Source organism: Argiope bruennichi, chromosome 10, assembly GCF_947563725.1.
Source record: "Argiope bruennichi chromosome 10, qqArgBrue1.1, whole genome shotgun sequence".
Lineage (NCBI taxonomy): Eukaryota > Metazoa > Arthropoda > Arachnida > Araneae > Araneidae > Argiope > Argiope bruennichi.
The window spans coordinates 45,038,503-45,056,574 of record NC_079160.1 but is presented as its reverse complement, the minus strand read 5'-3'; the positions used below and the strand labels follow the sequence as shown (position 1 = coordinate 45,056,574).

The window sequence follows — 18,072 nt, the reverse complement described above, 5'->3', positions numbered from 1 at the left end:
AGCTGCAAATGGAATTCTTCGCAGTTCTCATAATTCTTTTGGTGTTATAACGGTTGGTTCCCTTCATAATTTGTTATGTCGGGATTATTTCGAACCTGTAGAATGGATGAATAGCGAGTTAAATATGCATACATATATATTTTACGAGTTAATGAAATTAGGAAAGGATGCTTGTTTGAAATTTTGTATTGAGAATGGTTTGATATCGAACCGGCAGAATGGATGGAAGGTGAGTGGAATATATTCTTTTACAAGTTGATGAAGGTGGGGAAAGTATGTTTGTTTCAAATTTTGTATGGAGAATGTTCCGATTGCTTATTTCTCTGTTTTTTCTTTTCTCTTGGTTATGTACTGTTTCTGTTTTCCACACAGTCTTTATGTTCAATGTGCTAGCGAAGCTACTAGGTTCCCGCTCCCGCTGCTAGCGAAGAAGTAGGAGGTTTTTTTAAGTTAAAATATCCTGCCCGGTGCCTTCTACAGATGCCGAAGGCATCTGTAGAAGGCACCGGGCAGGATTCCCTCTGAAATCCGTTCGTACAACATCCTTCATTCTTTCTTTTCAATTGATTATGTACAGTTCATGTTATCCACACAGTCCTTATGTTCAATGTGCTAGCGAAGCTACTAGGTTCCCGCTCCCGCTGCTAGCGAAGCCGTAGGATGTTTTTTTTAAGTTAAAAAATTCTGCCCGGTGCCTTCTACAGATGCCGAAGGCACCGGGCAGGATTCCCTCTGAAATCCGTTCGTACAACATCCTTCATTCTTTCTTTTCAATTGATTATGTACAGTTCATGTTATCCACACAGTCCTTATGTTCAATGTGCTAGCGAAGCTACTAGGTTCCCGCTCCCGCTGCTAGCGAAGCCGTAGGATGTTTTTTTTAAGTTAAAAAATTCTGCCCGGTGCCTTCTACAGATGCCGAAGGCATCTGTAGAAGGCACCGGGCAGTATGAAAAAAAAAAATACTTATCAGTAAAAAGTTCTAATTAGATGGCGGGAAATAGTAACCGTAACTGTTCCGCGGAAGTATTTGTTTATTTTGTCCGCCATCTTTATTGGCGACTTGGCATTGTTTGCGCAGCTGGGTGCACACTAAAATTCACTTTTACCGATTTTTTAAATATTTGAGGCATTACTTAAGGATTTAAATTATCTTAAGAAGAATTAATATGCATATTTCAACATATATTTTGGATATTTATAGAATCGAGATTTGAATAAAAAAAAATTAAATTGAACTGTAAGTAGAATTTTTTGATCTAATTTCGTCACTTCTGAGACAAAAAGTTGTTTTCGAACATTTCTAGAGAATTTATTTTTAAAATCAATATATTTTATAATTAATACTTTAAATTGATTTTTAATGTTTAATAAATTACTTAAGGGTTTAAATTATCTTAAGTAGAATTGATATGCATATTTCAGCTTATATGTTTGTTATTCATAGAATCAAAATTTGAATAAAAATTTTAAAAAAGGAAATTAAGATGTAAGCAGAGCTTTATTTTGTTTAATTTTGCCATTTCAGAGACGAATGATTATTTTGGACATTTCTAAAAACTTTTATTTTTTAATTCAATATATTCGGTAATTAATACTTCAAGTTGAGTTTTTATTGTTTAGTGAATTATTTAAGGATTTAAACTGTCTTAATTAGAATCACTATGTATATTTCAGCATATATTTTTGATACTAATAAAATCAAAAATATAAGAAATATTTAAAAATAGGATATTAAATTGTGAACAGTATTTTCTTGATTCAATTTCATTTTTATTATGAATGGTTATTAGAACATTTTTAGAAAATTTGTCATTTTTATCCTATGAATTGCAGTATGTAGCATCTTAAGTTAATATTTGTACTGTTTGATAAACGTTAATATATTAATTTAAATTATCACAAGAATTTAGACGCATTATTCAGTGTGAGCGTTTTGATAAATATACAGTATCAAGAATTTAATAAACATTTAAAAACATGAAAATACGTTCTCAGCAATTCTTTCTTGAACTTATTTCTGTAACGACTGGATACATTAAGAAGTTTCTAGGATGTTTTTGCTATTTATTAATCTTGTTGTTTCTTTAAGTTGTGTTTTTAGAGGAAATATTTATTTTTGTAATATAAATATCAAAATAAGGATTAAAATGATAGTAGAAATGATAAATTATTTTGGTAAAGCTACATGCTTCTGTGGGAAAACAATGAATACGATTCTACTTATTATCAAAAAATGCTATTTTTTCAATCAATGCAAATGGTGGTCTTCTGGCTGAATGTAGATAAGAGCCTAAAACCTTTTTGCAATTTCAAATTGTCTGGAACTCTGGCATCCTGATTGTTCAGAAGCTATTGATTTAAGAAATGGATGATGCTTAGTCTTTAACAATTTAAGACATTATTTTGTTTTACTCCCTTATCGTCAATAATTAAGGACATAACTGAGTGCGAAGAACAAAAATCGTCAATAATCATGGATATTATTTTGTTCTACTCGCTGAGTCGTCAATAATAGAGGATATTATTTTGTTCTACTCGCTCAGTCGTCAATAATAGAGGATATTATTTTGTTCTACTCGCTCAGTCGTCAATAATAGAGGATATTATTTTGTTCTACTCGCTTAGTCGTCAATAATAAAGGACATTATTGTATTCTGCTCGCTTAGTTGTCAATAATAAAGGATATTATTTTGTTCTACTCGCTTAGTTGTCAATGATAAAGGATAGTATTTTGTTCTACTCTTTTAGTTGTCAATAATAAAGGATATATTGTTCAGCTCAATTAATCGTCAATAATTAAGGACATTATTTTGTTTCTCAAGTTTTGTTTATATTTATAATTTTTGTTTATAATTTTACAATTTTTATACATTTTTTTTTCGTTTTAACTATCTATTATTTGATACTATTGTTTGGTATTTCGAAGACCAAATGTAAATGAGCCGGTTGCTGATTCTCAGTTTTGCTGTCGCTTGGTTCGGTTTGGGATTTTCTTTGCTATTTTTTTGTCAGATGGGTTATTCCGTGAGGGCTTATCTTTACCCCCTTTGTCTTCGATCCCGTTTAAATATATTGTATAATATTAATAAGATATTATATGTCTGCTTTAGAGATTTTTATGTGAATGGAATCAAAATTTTATATAAATTTTTGGTAACATATAAGATGAATTCAGCATTAATCCTTTTATTTTAGAGAATACCAGCTGATATATCCAAAGTTGGTAGGAATTAATATACTTTCATGTACAATATTTTTATTGTAAGAACTAGTTTTGTATAAATTATTATAATACATTTAATTCTTTTACATCACATAAATGACACCCTTGGTCATTGTGAGAGCAAAAGCAAGCCTGATAGGAAATTTTAAACGCTTGAAGGTGAATGGTATTTTGGCTCTTTTTTCCAGTCTTCTGGCAATGGCAAATAACAACTTTAAACATCTAATTTTCAAAAGATATGATATAGAAATGACAAAAAAATAGACTGAGTGAATAGGAGACTTAATGTTACGATGCATTCAAAATCTTTTGTGATAAAATTTTAAGAATTAATAACCGTTGAAAAAATGCATAAAAAATACTTGGCACAAAAAGGCAAAATTTTGATTTTTAAGATGACATTAAAATAATTTTTGTGAAATAATTTGCTCCGAAGTTACTGCAGAAAAATTTAATTTTTAATTAATTCAATATTTAATTAATATTTTAACTTGGAGAAGATGACGGTATTCTTTATCTTGCCTTGAAGAATAAGTGTTCTGAGTTATATTTAATTAACCCTGGTCATTTAGGAGATATGGAACATACAAATATACATACATAGTCAAAATGACTTTTATTGATATTAAGACAAATACTGAAGCAATAAGTTTTTATTTTTTATCTAAGAATTAGTACATCTGATATACCTCTAAAGGAATGAGATTTCAAAAATCCTTTCCCAACGTAAGTAATTAGAACGAATCTGCTCTCTTTAGTCAACTCAACTTTACTCTGTCTAAACCACGCAATTTTATGGGTGATTATTACAATTTTATGGGGAAAATTGATTGATAATTGAGAGAAAGACGAATGATAATTCCACAGGCATTGAATTTTATGATCCTAATATCCAATTATTAAATAAGAAACATAAAATTATAAGATTTACGTGCATTTAATGAATACGCATAACGAAGTACTATTGTAAATGCATTGCTGAATTTTTTAAAAAAAGGTTAAAGTAAATTAGATTTTTTTAAGGCTAAATTGTATCGTAAAACTTCCTTTTAAATAAGGATTTTATCAATACCTATTTGCACAAAATTCCCAATAATATTAATAAGATGCCTTCACGATATTAGCCTTGATTCAGAATATCGAATAACATCGTGCAGATATCGTACAATATTTCGTGCTAATAGGGATATTAAGTACACTCATGTCCAAAATTAAGATCACAAACATAAAATCTGCGAAAAATGAAAAACTATTCACTGTGTTGCCACGAAATTTGGCACAGAGGTACACTACAATGGAAGAAAGAACATATCCACATAACAACAGGGAAAAGATTTTAATTGGGGATTAGGAAACAGGATATATCAAAAAGTGTTACATTATGAATCAAAGAAAAAGCATTTATCTCGGGAAAAGCCTGTCTAATATGGAATGTGACCACCGTGAACTACTATACTGGCTTCACAACGAGCTTTCATACTGTTTATGAGGGTGTCAATAAATGCTTGGAGCAACAAAGCCCATTCTTCCAAAAACATGGCTTTTAACTCTTGAAGGGTATTAGGAGGGGGGTTACGCTGTGCAATGGCTCTTCCGAGACCATCCCAAACATGTTCAATAGGATTGTGATCCAAAGTCCTCGAGGGCCAGTTCATACGTTGAATATCCTCTTCCTCAAGAAAATCCTCAACGATCAGGGCTCTGTGTGGAAGCGCATTTTCATCCATAAACATGAAGTCTGGGCCAAAAGCACCCCGGAACAACCTCACATAGGCTTCAAGGATCTCATCCCTATAGTGATGTACATCGACAGTACCCGCATCGAAGACGTGTAGTAGTGTACGACTGCCCAACATTATGCCACCCGAGATAAAGATTACTCTGCCACCAAATCTGTCGACTTCTTTTACGTAGGAGGGATAATAGTGAGCTCCTCACTCTCTCCAGATGAAGGTTCGACGAGTGTCACTCTGTATGGTAAATCTCGATTCATCATTGAAAAGAACACCCCCCCCCCATTCTTGCTGTGCCGAAGACTGATATGTTAGGCACCACAACAGCCGGGCTTTTTTGTTGGATGCAGTCAAAGGGACGCACTCATCTGGTCTCCGGGCATAAAGAGCCCTCTCTGCTAGACGTCTGTATACTTTTTGTCTGGAATTTTATTCCAGACACAGCAGCAAGGTCACGAGCAAGTTAAGGAGCCGTTGTCAGCCTATACCGTCGTGCGCTTAATGCCAAATAACGATCCTGTGCAGGCGTCTTTGCTCTGTGACGGCCTTGGCCGGCCTTCCTGGTTACAGTACCACTTGTTTGAATTGATTCCACAACCTGGATACCACTTTCGGTGCCACTTGTAACCATCGAACCATCTCCGCTTGAGACTGCCCAACATCAAGCCTGCCAACGGCTCTCCATCTCAAGGAATCGTTTAAACGATTATGAGAACTCATTCCCACTTGAAACAGGTTAAATGTTTTGTTTTAATGCAATATTCACAAAATTGCAGGCAAAAATCCCAGATGCCTAAATGGTCTAATTTCAGTAGTTCCCCAAAAACTAATGCTAAACAACATTTTTTCTCACAAAAAAAAGTTAATATCGTGTTAGCGGTCCTTCACAATATATTAAATATAATTTGTTTAAATTTTATTGGTATCCATTTAGAATTTCTTTGAAAAACATATTTGTGACCTTAATTTTGGACATGAGTGTAATTGTCTCATTTAAATTTTATTAGGATATGGGATGTGTGGATTCTTTCTTCAGCTTGTGCACCCTTTTTCCATATGTTTCTTCATGAGTAATCTATCAAAATATGATACAATGGGAGATGCAGTAAGATCTAGTAAAACTATCTGCAAGGTTATTAAAATGAAAACAGAATATTCAGCATGGATAAGAAACTAATGGTTTATACTTAGAAACTGTGCATAGAAATGTACAATAATTTATATACAGAAAAAAACTGTTGATTATTTCATAAGGAAGTACTACATTTCTGAAAAAGCGTATTGCAGAAATTTAATTTTTTTGCAATGATTTTAAGTTTAGTTATAATAACGTTCGTTTTAAAAAACACTGAGGCTATTTTGGGACCTCATAATTTTGAAATGCGGTCAAATGACGAAGACGACAACTGAGCTGGCACCCCCTTTTCGAGCAGCAACGGGAGGGTATTTGAACCTGACGGATTTAATGTGAATCCAGACCCGCTTATACGACGGTTCTTCTACGGAATCGGGTCTCAAACCTTGAACATTCCGGTTCTGAAGACATCCAATGATTTTAAATATCTGGAAATAATTTTTCTTGTGCCTTTTATTTAATTCAGGGTTGCGAAAAGAAAAGTTAGGGAAAAAACCTTATTTCTATAAAATATATAACTAATTTAAAATTATTAAGTACATTGTGCTTTCAGAAGGTCAAAATTTCTATGTGACACAAAAAATGCTAGAAAATCCGTTACAACTTAAACAAAATAACGCAGAATTTCATATCATGTAAAATATCAAAAATTTGGATTACAGATTTTTTTTTTCAAGAATAGCTATTTTATGAAGACAAGTAAAATAGTCTCTAAGAATAGAAAAAAATGTAAATGTTCTATAAAACAATGGAAAAAATTTAAACGTAAAATGATTTTGATCGTTGATTGACTCTGAAAAAAAATATATAATTACAACCTAAAACCAGTTTTTCAATTAACAAACGAACTGCTGAATACGTTTGCTATACCAGCAGTTGAAGAAAAAGATAAAATTGAATCATTAAGGAAATAATCAAGCTTCTTTCGTAATGACCACTGATGAAAAAAAATTAAGTCTCGAAGCTGACAGAATTAATAAGAATACACAAAATGCCAGTATTCTCAAAGCCATTATTTTAGAACGAGTATTTTCAAATTTAATGAGTATTAAAAACATAATTAAGTTTCAATGCTTAAGTATTTTTTAAAGAAAAAAATAGTTGTGAAATAGCTAAGGTTGTCTGAAAAATTACATTTGTAATTTAGATAGTATACTATGAACAATTTATATGCGTTTTTATGTTTGGAAAGAAATGAAACTATTTTCCTTCTCTAACGCGATAAAGAGAGAGATGCTTTCAATTTAATTTTTTTCATGAATTGTAAAGTATGTTATTTAACTAATATCTTAATCCTCTTTGAAAGATAATAAAATTAATGGAAACTATTGTTAAAAATACGTTTTGGGATACTTGAGATTATATATTTTTATTCTTTATTTCAGTTTTTAAGCATTAATTATTAATTCCTTTTTATAAGTATTATGAAACCTCGATATAAGTTTTTCTCGAATTCAGTACTAGATGGCGACACGTTCAAGGAATCAAAATTTAATTACATTAGCTATTAATTAAAAATAAAATCTTGAAATTTCTTTAAAATAGCATATCATCAAAGTTAGTGCAATAGAACAAAATTTCAAAATTATAGTCCATCATTAAAAAAAATCTAATACAAAATTCAACCTTGAACAAATATAGAACATGACAAATTAAATAAATAAAAAAGCAGTTGTATGTTTTAGTTTACTTGAATATAGTATCTAAAAATATCTTGAATGCAATTTTGTTTTTCAGTTAATATCTACAAACAATTTTTAATGTTTTTTAAAAGCTCTGTTGGCGTATAATTAAAGTTTAAGTAAATTTAATACAAAATTTGTTATCTATTTATAACAGAAATCTCAGATTTTTAAATAATTTGCTAAAAACTGAATTCATCAATCCCTGACTAATGACATATGAGTGATTGCTGATATTTTATTATTAAAATATATATGCTTGTAAATTTGAAATATCTATATTTTTGTTTTCATGTTTCAAATCAATGTTTTGTGCCTCATATGCTTATTTATGTTTATAATTATGATATTGTGCCAAAGTCGGCAAGCGAAGATATAAAGTAGATTTCAGTAATATTTCTTTTATAAATTCTGAATTAATCTTTTAATAAATGTCCCTCTATTATAGATAATGAATCAACTGAAAAATTGAAGTAAGTTATTTAGATAATAGAAATTTTTTCGAAAGCCCTGTATTTAAAAACGATCAACTCATAACTCGATTATTCATGAGCTAAATCGTAATAATAAATAATCTGTGGAATGGTTTCTGATGAAACGAAACATTCAAATTAAATTTTAAAAAATGTTGTAATGCAAATTAAGTAAAAGTTTAAATGAAAAATTACGTTAAAATATATGTTCCTTTTTGTAGTTAAAGGAAGGACCTGGAATTAATAATTCATTTAAATACATAATAATACTCATGAAATATAATTCGAAAACAGAAAAAAGAATAAAATAAAAGAATTATTCTGCATGAATTTATCAATAGTTGTATATTAAACAATATTACGCGCAACAAATTCTGAATATACAAAATCTTGAAGGAAATCTATTGAAAGCTGTATTAAAAAAGCCAATAATAATAATATCTGTAAAAATAAATCTTTTTTTTATTTAAATCCATGTACTGTAAAAAATTGTGATGTCATAAAAAAAAATGTTAAAAATTAACGCAGGATTTGAATTAAATAAAAAATAGCTTTTTTTCTTTAAATTATTATATTTTATTGAATTGTAAAGAATAGGGTTATGCATGGAATAACACATAGTGTAAACGGCCTCCACGGCTTTGTTGGCACATACGCACTTTTTTGTCGAAATTTTCAGAGACCATTTTGCATAAATGTGGCTGAATTTCGTTGATGCAGCGTTGAATTTAATTTCCTCCTTCAATTTACGCGTGCTTGTGGGCTTGTTAGCATAGAACTTTGACTCCAAATAACCCCATAAAAAGAAATTCAGGTGTTATATTATACCGTTTAGGGGGCTAATTCTTAACTTTTCGAATTATGGCCTCAAGACTTTCATTATTTTTGAAATTTTGTGCAACAATGAAAATACGTTGTCCAATCGTGTAACATTCCATTTTTACTAACCCAAAATTAACAGCTTTCAAATTGTTTTTTAAATAGGGTTCCCAACACTGGAGAGGTTCGATAATGATGACGGACCTTTTTTGTATTTTAAAGATTTTATTGTTTCTCCGCTTTCGGGAGTTGGATTGAGCCTTGCCTTTCGGCGTTGCTGCTTCGTCGATGATGTTACAAAGACTGATAGTTTTTTACATATACCGCTAGAGGGCGTTACAAGTGAGAGGCGGGGCAACATGCTTACGTAACAAACACTATTGCACGAATGATGGCAAATTTAAATTTTGCGTTAATTTTGTGATGCCCTTTATAACTATATTTTAAATAAAACTTCAAATGAAAAAGATATTGCATGGTTGAAAAATTTTATAAGTATAGATTTTTAAACATCATTTTATTAATATATTTATATATTTTTAGCTCTCTTTTTATACAAAATTTCCAGAAACCACAGATATTCTCCTCGAATCGGCTTATTCGATTAACAAACATTCTATTCTATTTTACAGATCAAACTATTGTTAACTTGACCACTTTAGAATTCCTTGATTCTCAGATTATTTAGTTAAGTCACAAAGATCCGAAGTTCCATGCGTACAGTTTCACTCGTTGATTCATTTCCAATTTAAATCTCGATTCAACCTAAATGAAACAGTATTAAACAATCTTGGAAGATTCAGTATGAATACTATAATATGAAAATATGTCAATCGGGACACAATAACGATTCAGCTTCATCGATTTATTGAAATCCTCCCGAATTCATCCTAGTGAGCTGTTTCATGGTCACTCCAAAATTGATCCAGCGATAAACTTACTACTAACTGCCTGCGCGGGAACTTTTATGGACGATCGAAATCTGTATCAAAGTTTTAAAATTTTCTCTTCCAGTTACGAGCTGCGCGTTAAATGAAACCTAAAAATGAATGGGCAAAGTTGCTAAATGGATGAGTTATTACAACTTTATCAGTTTTACGAACCGTTTGGTAGAAAAATATTTAGGTGGTTGGCTTGTTCCATATTTGGGCGTTCCTGTTTGTCAAGGAAAAAGTTTCTTTTTCTAACTAGCTGTTTAAATGATGTATATAATTACGTTTTGATGATATGCATTGGTGAAATTGGTTTCTATTTATATCATTAAAAATTTGAATATCAATATAAAGACCCATCCTGGTGTTGAGATTTAACAGGTTACAGCTCATTTCTTTTGTGCTTAGGAACTATTTAGATTGGGACAATTTCTGGAGCTATCGAAGGGTAGATTATTTATTACTGAAATAACTGTCGTAGGTTTACATAAGCTTTTCAAAAGCTCTTTTTTCCTAGTGCAATAACCCCGCCCCCCTCCGAGGGGGCATCTCGAAATGAGGATGAGATGCTTCCGGCAATATTGGTTGGATGTCGCCACCCTGGAGGGTACACGAGAAGGTGGGGGTCTGGCTCCTCCCATTGATGACGGGACGTAGGGTACCTTAGGGAAGGGAAGGGTTCTACCGCGGCCTGTGATGGCCTTTGGGACTCGACGATAGTTCTCGCTAATGTTGCTGCGGACCGACCATTCAGTATTTATTTTCCGTGTGCCTTCGGGGGGGGGGTTTGGAGAGTCAGCGATAGTGCAGTAATTTTGAACCTGCGAAACATGTTCAAATCGCGGCACACTACATTAATTTGGGGGGAATAATTTTTACTCAATGATTTCAAATGGATGTTCGTAATAAATATAAAGGGCATACTTTTACCCCCTGCTGTAATGGGTATATACTTCCTCAAATTCAAGTTTCGTTTTCTATTGGGTAAATAAATCTTGATTTTTTATGGATTATCATGGAAAGAATCATTTTTGCATGAAATTATTTAAAATTTTAATCATGTAAATGTCAAAGGAAAAGGTTTTGAAACATTTCGTTTCAATATTTAATATTTTTCACACACACACCTTTATTATTAGTATAGATTTCATCATGTGAGTTTCTTCCATTTTTGAAAAAGGTGAAGTTACAGTACCCCGGAATTTTTAAGATAGATAAGTCACACATTTACGTTCTTAATAATGCCATAATGTCATACTGTGCGAGGCTCCGACCTAGCCAGAAGCAACGAGGGAAACTTAATGGGGCAACCCCACCTAGCACGAAGGAACAAATTATACTTGATGACATTGGACCCTTGCAAACAATAAACAGCCCTCTAGAGAAAACGCATATTGGTACAGACAAAGAATATAAAAAAAAACGTTACATTTTGCAATACATATTAAGTTGTGAAACATTAAAAATGCATAAAATACATTAAATAAGTATTAACTTTTTGCATTAGGAGAAAGCTAAATGCACAAGATTTGACAAAATGTCCATAATGGAAGATTTAATGACTGACATTTTTGAGTTCTTCGACTTCAAAAGACATCCAATTTCTTGGCGAACTGAGCTTGTGTTCTCGCTATAGTGCATAGTTTTTGATCACGTGATTTACCGATTCTTCTTCAGTACCATACTGACAAATCGAACTTTGGTCAAAGAGACGACCATACCATAATGTCATGAAACTGGTTTCCATTACGAAATTTCATGTATAGAATAAGCAGAGCATTTGTTATACAATTAAAGTGACATTTCTTTAATATCTCACAATTTCACGGTTTCCTGGATATAAATTAAGATTTAGACGGTTTAACTGATATTAAAGATTTCGAAGAGCAAGCAGCTCGGCAAGGGTGACAATTAATAATAATTCTCAAAATATGCTGAAAGCAGATTTTGTGTCAGTTTTAAACTTTGAATGCTACTGCAAATTGAAAACAATATTTTTGCTTTTTGAAAAAAAAAATCAAGGAAATTTATGTTAAAAAAAAGAAGTAAAGATTAATCATTTTCACTAATTGATTCTCTAAGCAGTTTTTTTCTGCATTCCGTAATGCGACATTTCAATTAATTTCAATTTAAAAATGGAAATGAGAATTTGCATATTGAAGGAAGATTGTTAAAAATTTTCAGCAAATGAATTGATAATAAGTCGTTATGAATCGATTTTTTTAAATAGTGAAAGAGATAAAAATGCTTTTACTAGACAGTGTAGTTTTCTAAATATTATCCATATTTGCATTTAAGTTTTTTCCGCCATTTTTAAAATCAGAAATTGAATTTCCGTTATTTTAACTAAATGAATCACATTTTTTTCTGTAGACTATGATGAGATTTCAGATGAATATTGTGTTTTTCTGTAATACCAATTTTGATTTTAAACTACTCAAATTGTATAATAACGAAAGGCGAATTTTCATTTCCGTTGAAACTTATTAGTTGATAATAGCTATAATAGTCTGTACGGGCCGAGATAGCCTTGTTTTCAGGGCGTTGGGTTCGCGTCCCTTGGGTTGAGAGCTCGAACCCCGCCGGCCGAAGACTCTCCATGTGTGTGGTGGCTGGCACACGAAAAAATCTGTCATTGTCTCAAAGTCCTCCATGTCGAGAGTAATACCACTAAGGGATAAGGGGTGATCGTTCTCTGATACAGATTTAAATTACGATCTGTGGATGAGTGAATGAAAAGTATGACTGAAGTTTACCCTGTAAAAAGGGTGTAGTGTGTGTAGTTAAGTCATACTCTTGGTCCTAGATGGCGCTACTGAAAAAACAAGAGACGCATTCTTGGCTTAAAATCACTGACTTCTAAAGTCAGTGGGCTTGTCTATGACAAGTGCCATTAGAAACAACAACAGTCTTTACTTTATGATAAAAGATTTATTTCTAAACTACTGTTCTCACAAATGCATCTTCATTTGGAGAAAAACATTACGAAATTTTGAAGTCTATGAACAGGCAGAATTATTCTGATTCTTTCAGGTATAACTATAGTCTAATTTGTTTCCCGAATTATTCCATACGTGATGAAATGGACTTTCCCCCCAAAAATGTTATTCTTACAGTTTTGTTATATGTAAACAATTCGTTTTAAATCACGCGAAGACTAAACTAATAGATGCGTGCTAGGTCTGGTAATTCTGAGTCATATTCAGATAACGACGATGCCGTTTGAGTTGGCAAACATCACCCCCGATTAATCCTTCAAGTTAACTGGAGGAGGTTGTATCTTTGTTGACGGATTTATCATCAATTTCTGGATGCACGATGAAACCGGATTTTCCTCGTCGCCGGAAGGCGCTTTCCTCGAATCTGAGACGTTATTCTTTTACCATCGTGGTTTCCAAGTGTCCTTACTTATTTTATGCTAACGTAGGTGTTACGAAAATTTTCGGGTTGGTGAATGGTCAATGAAACCGAACAAGCTGGATATCAAAGACTATACAGTATTCCACGAATATTCCTATATACGAGAAACAAGTTCAAGATGAGTGTGTCGTAAATAGGGTTGAATGTAGTTGTGGTTGACTCCAATTATTGTGACATGTTAGAAAAAAAATTTATTTGCTTTTAAACTTACGAAATGAAACAACTGATTTTGACTACAAGCTTCACTGAGGCGAGTGCGCGAGCGTTCTGAAGCTTTCTGGAAGTATCGCGCGTGTCAATACCCGGATGATGGGCATCGCGCCGGTTACGTCATACAAAGCCTCGACGGAACCTGTAGTTTACAGATTAATATTGATATGATTTATGATAGGCATTCACTATACACATAAAGAAATTATCTACACAGCAGGTATCATTTAAACACTAAATAACATTAGTAGTTGCTACTAAAGCGGTTTGTGTCTATAGATCTCATTTTGTTAATTGAACAGAACGCCAGAGAAAAATGAACTCGCTCGAGCTCCTCTGAAATTTATGAATTTTCTTTATGACATGATGCCACGTGGAATTCTCTGCATGATTCTTCAAATCTCAGTTCTGTCAGATAAAACTATAAACCTGCCAATCCTCAAAGTTTCATTTTTTATCGGTACACTTTCTAGGTTTGTTGCTAAGTTTGTAGATAGGTTTTCAGAAAACATAATTTTCTTATATTTTAATAATCTCTATAAATTTCTCTCTAGTCAAACTAAAAGGGCAATTTAAATGATGTGACAGACTTGTAATGATGTCTAACTAAAAATACATATATTCTGCGAGAAAAGTAAAAAATATTGCGTTTTTTTCTTGTATTTATTTTAGTTGCAATGGAAATTAAAATAACTTTAATATGATACTAAATGATTAGAAAATATTTATCAGAATAAAGAAAAAATAATTTTATCGATTTTTTTTGTGAAGTAAGCAATGGAAAAAAATGCTGATTTCAAATATTGTGTTTCCCAAAAATGAAAAACAAGAAAAAAACGTATTTAATATTAATCAAGCAGCTTAAACTGTCAGTGATATTTACAATTGATTGGCGTTTAAGAAAAAATATAGGTATTTTTTAAGCGCATTTACAGAGGAAAAAACACCCCTTAATATGAAGGGAAAAAAAAACCGGACAAAAGAATAAGATTTAAAGAAACGTTTTGAGTGGGAGGAATCTTATTATCTTAAGGAAGAGTAAAAAATTATGGATATAAAAACAACTGATTAAATGTGGTGAAAAAAAGAAACGCATTGCGTTGTTGTTATTTTGCAATTTCATAAGATCGTTTTCTTGAGAATCCAAAATAAATTTGAATTCCTCGGAATTATTTTATTAAATTCATTTTCGAAATATTCGTTAGATAATTTATAGAGTTAAAATATTAGTAACTGTTATTCTGGATCAAATGAGTGTTTCCATTTATTAATCATTACTTGCAATACTTTGGGATACCGAGGCTAGAACTTTTCGTTGTATGCAATTAGCTAAGGGATGGTGCACAGAAAAATGAGCTGTTCAAATTCCCTGAATAATATGAATTTACCCTATTGCTAAATGTAAAGATCTCCTCTTTTAGCTTTCCTCTCACCCCTTTTTGATGAAATAAACTCTTCCTGGTGCATGCGCAAAGCAGCTGAGGGTTTTAAAATTTTCATTTGTCATTTCATCATTTTGGCAATTCCTTTAGATACATCACTTGATGAAATCATCTCTTTTGATAAATTGTGCTTAAAACTCTACGCACACGTTCCTTGTACTAACTAATCAATCATGAAAGGAGAAAAAAAAAGATTGGCAAATTGTCAAGTACGTTACAAATTGGCAACAGAAAAAAATGTTTTTCGTGTCAGTGAGAGTTGTTATCGAATTGTGCTGAAATTGATAGTTTTTTACATAAAATAGAAACGATTTTTTTTAAGGGAAAAGAAGTTGTCTTAAGAAACAAAAACAGATTGGATTTTTTAAAAACGAACATTTGTTTTCATGCGCTTTATTTCGAATACATTTCCTATGGGAATAAAGAATTTCATGCAGCGTAGTTGTAAGATTGTTTAAATTTCAAAACAAAGTATAAAAATAATAATAATAATAAAAAAAACGAGCCAATAACACATTTGTTTTCCATTGTAAAAAGTGGTGATAATTAAAGAAGTTGCAATTTCATATAAAAGTAATATATAACTGAATTATTCATATATTGTTTTAAATATGAAAAGTTTCCTTTAATCAGGTTAATAGAGGCACAAAGATATTATTTACAGTTTTCCATCATCTTCTAAATTAGAATAAAGTTGTAATGAAAATATAGAGCTCCTTGAATTGGTGCATTAGAATTATTCGTTTTTTTTGTATGAATAAAATGGAATTATATATACTTTTTTATATAAATGCTTCAGATGAAAATACAAGAAAAGTATTTTTAGAACATATCAAATTAAGTAAATGTTATATTAGATGTATTAATAAACATGGAAAAATAGTATCCGCTAAAAGAACAACTAAAGATATTTAGTACATAAAGAGAAAGTTTTTGTACACCTAAATACTTTATATTACATTCAAAATACTACTACTTACTATTACTAGCCATATGAGTGAAAGCTTTCTGGTCATGTGACCCAGTTATTTTAATCATGAAGACTGAGATTCATTGAATTTAACATGCCCTGAAATATATTTACAAGGGCTTTAAACCCTGTAAATACATACTTACTTTTTTCTTATTTTAAAATATTTTTCTCACTTTTATTCATATTTTTGAATCCATTGTCGAACTGATAATGAATACAAATATATTATTTTAATATTTCCATAACTTAATTTTAAGACAATTGATTAATTTGATTAAAGTTTGACTCAACACTAGTGGTGCCACCTATTAGGGAATTTAGTAAACATTATTACAAGAATCCATAAAGTTTGTGTTGATTAATTGTAAATTAATGTAAGAAAATAGGAAATGAATAGGACAAAAACCGATGATGAATAAAAATGTGTTTTTAAAAGCTGTTTTTTTTTTTTGCTTAGTTTATTCAATTTGTCTCTTTTTCCATGATGTGCCTTAAAAACGATTGATTTGATTAAATTTCGATTCAATACGAGTGGTGCCATCTACTGGTGAATTCGGTAAAAATTAAAGATTCCATAAAGTTTGTGCTGATGAATCATAAATTAAAATATAAAAAATTAGAAAATGAATAAGACAAAAACTGATGATCATGAAATATGTATTTTTAAAAGCTGTTTTTTTTTGTTTTGTTGCTTAGTTTATTCAATTTCAATCTCTGTTTTCATGATGATGTGCCGTTAGAAGATTAGAGATGATTCATGCACTTTACAAGAAAGAAAGGTTGCCTTAAGCTCCAGAGAAATATTTCACCTGCTCTCTGAATAAACAACAGATATTTCTTTTTTTTTGCAAAATAAACCCCATTGCATCTCTCTCAGCTGATCCATCCCGGTAAAAATGCATGCAATCTGGAGTATAAAAATAATAAATTAATATATTTTGGATAAACTTTCTTGAAAGAAAAACGAAGCACATTCCTAAAGTCATTTTTATCCATAAATAAAATATTCAAGAGTCATCTTTTTTCATATCTTTACTCATAAATCATGAAAAAAAAATCAAAATAAATGTTGTTGCTTTACTCCGTCAGTATTTTGATTTTCATAGTTTTTGGAATGATGTTGATTATAAGCGGCGGGTATTCTTTTTTTTTACTCGAATAAAATTAATTTTGCTTAAGTCAACTCAAAAATCATGCCTATGTGGTTCTTATTTTATTTGTAAATTTGCAACCGAACTCTTTATTTTTTTTAAAATGAGTTTACCTACAATTTAAATATAAAAAGTCTTATCTACGAATTCTTTTTATTTACAATTCTTACAATTATATTTGAAATGTTAACCAATTATTGCCTTTTTTGTAGCACATACGTAGTATAAATTCTGAAAAATTCGTTAAAATTAATATATATATATATATATTTCCATATTTGTATTTGTTTTAAATTTATCCCTGACCTAATTACACAATTATTATATTTTTTAATTCATTTTATAGGTCGTTTCAATTCCTAAAACTTCTTAAATCTTTCCTCCCACATAATTTTTATTTTTTTATTTTAGCACCTATTTAGCATGAATAATGAAAAATTCGTTAAAATTTAAATATATATATATATGTAACATGTAACAATCCTGTCGACTTTTTTAATATGTAACATTATTTGTTATAAAGCAGGATGAAGTTTGAAGACATTGAAGAGACTTTTTATCTATTTTAAATTCTTTTTAATATCCATTGGGAAGGCATAATTATTTACAAGCAAAGACGCGGACATTGTGCGTCCGCCACAGCGCGGCCAAAAGCGGAAATGGGGGAAAAAGGGGGCGAAATAAATTATCCCTCGCCTTATATAACCTTAGATTTTGATAGGAAAAATATTTCTTCATTGTGCTAATATATTAATAAGATTCTGATAGGGATTTCTGACGCATGTCAATCACATGTAAGGGAAACACAGGGATCTTTTAAGAAAGAATGTGCTTACTGGACATTTTTACCCCTTCATGCCGAGCGTGTGAAAGTAT

At 31.0% G+C, this 18,072-nt stretch overlaps 1 protein-coding gene across 1 annotated transcript in view; it reads left to right on the top strand.

Annotated features, from left to right (window-relative positions):
• LOC129988712 (corticotropin-releasing factor receptor 1-like) overlaps window positions 1-18,072 on the top strand; it is a 334,441-nt gene that overhangs the window by 1,126 nt on the left and 315,243 nt on the right. The window lies entirely within an intron of this gene.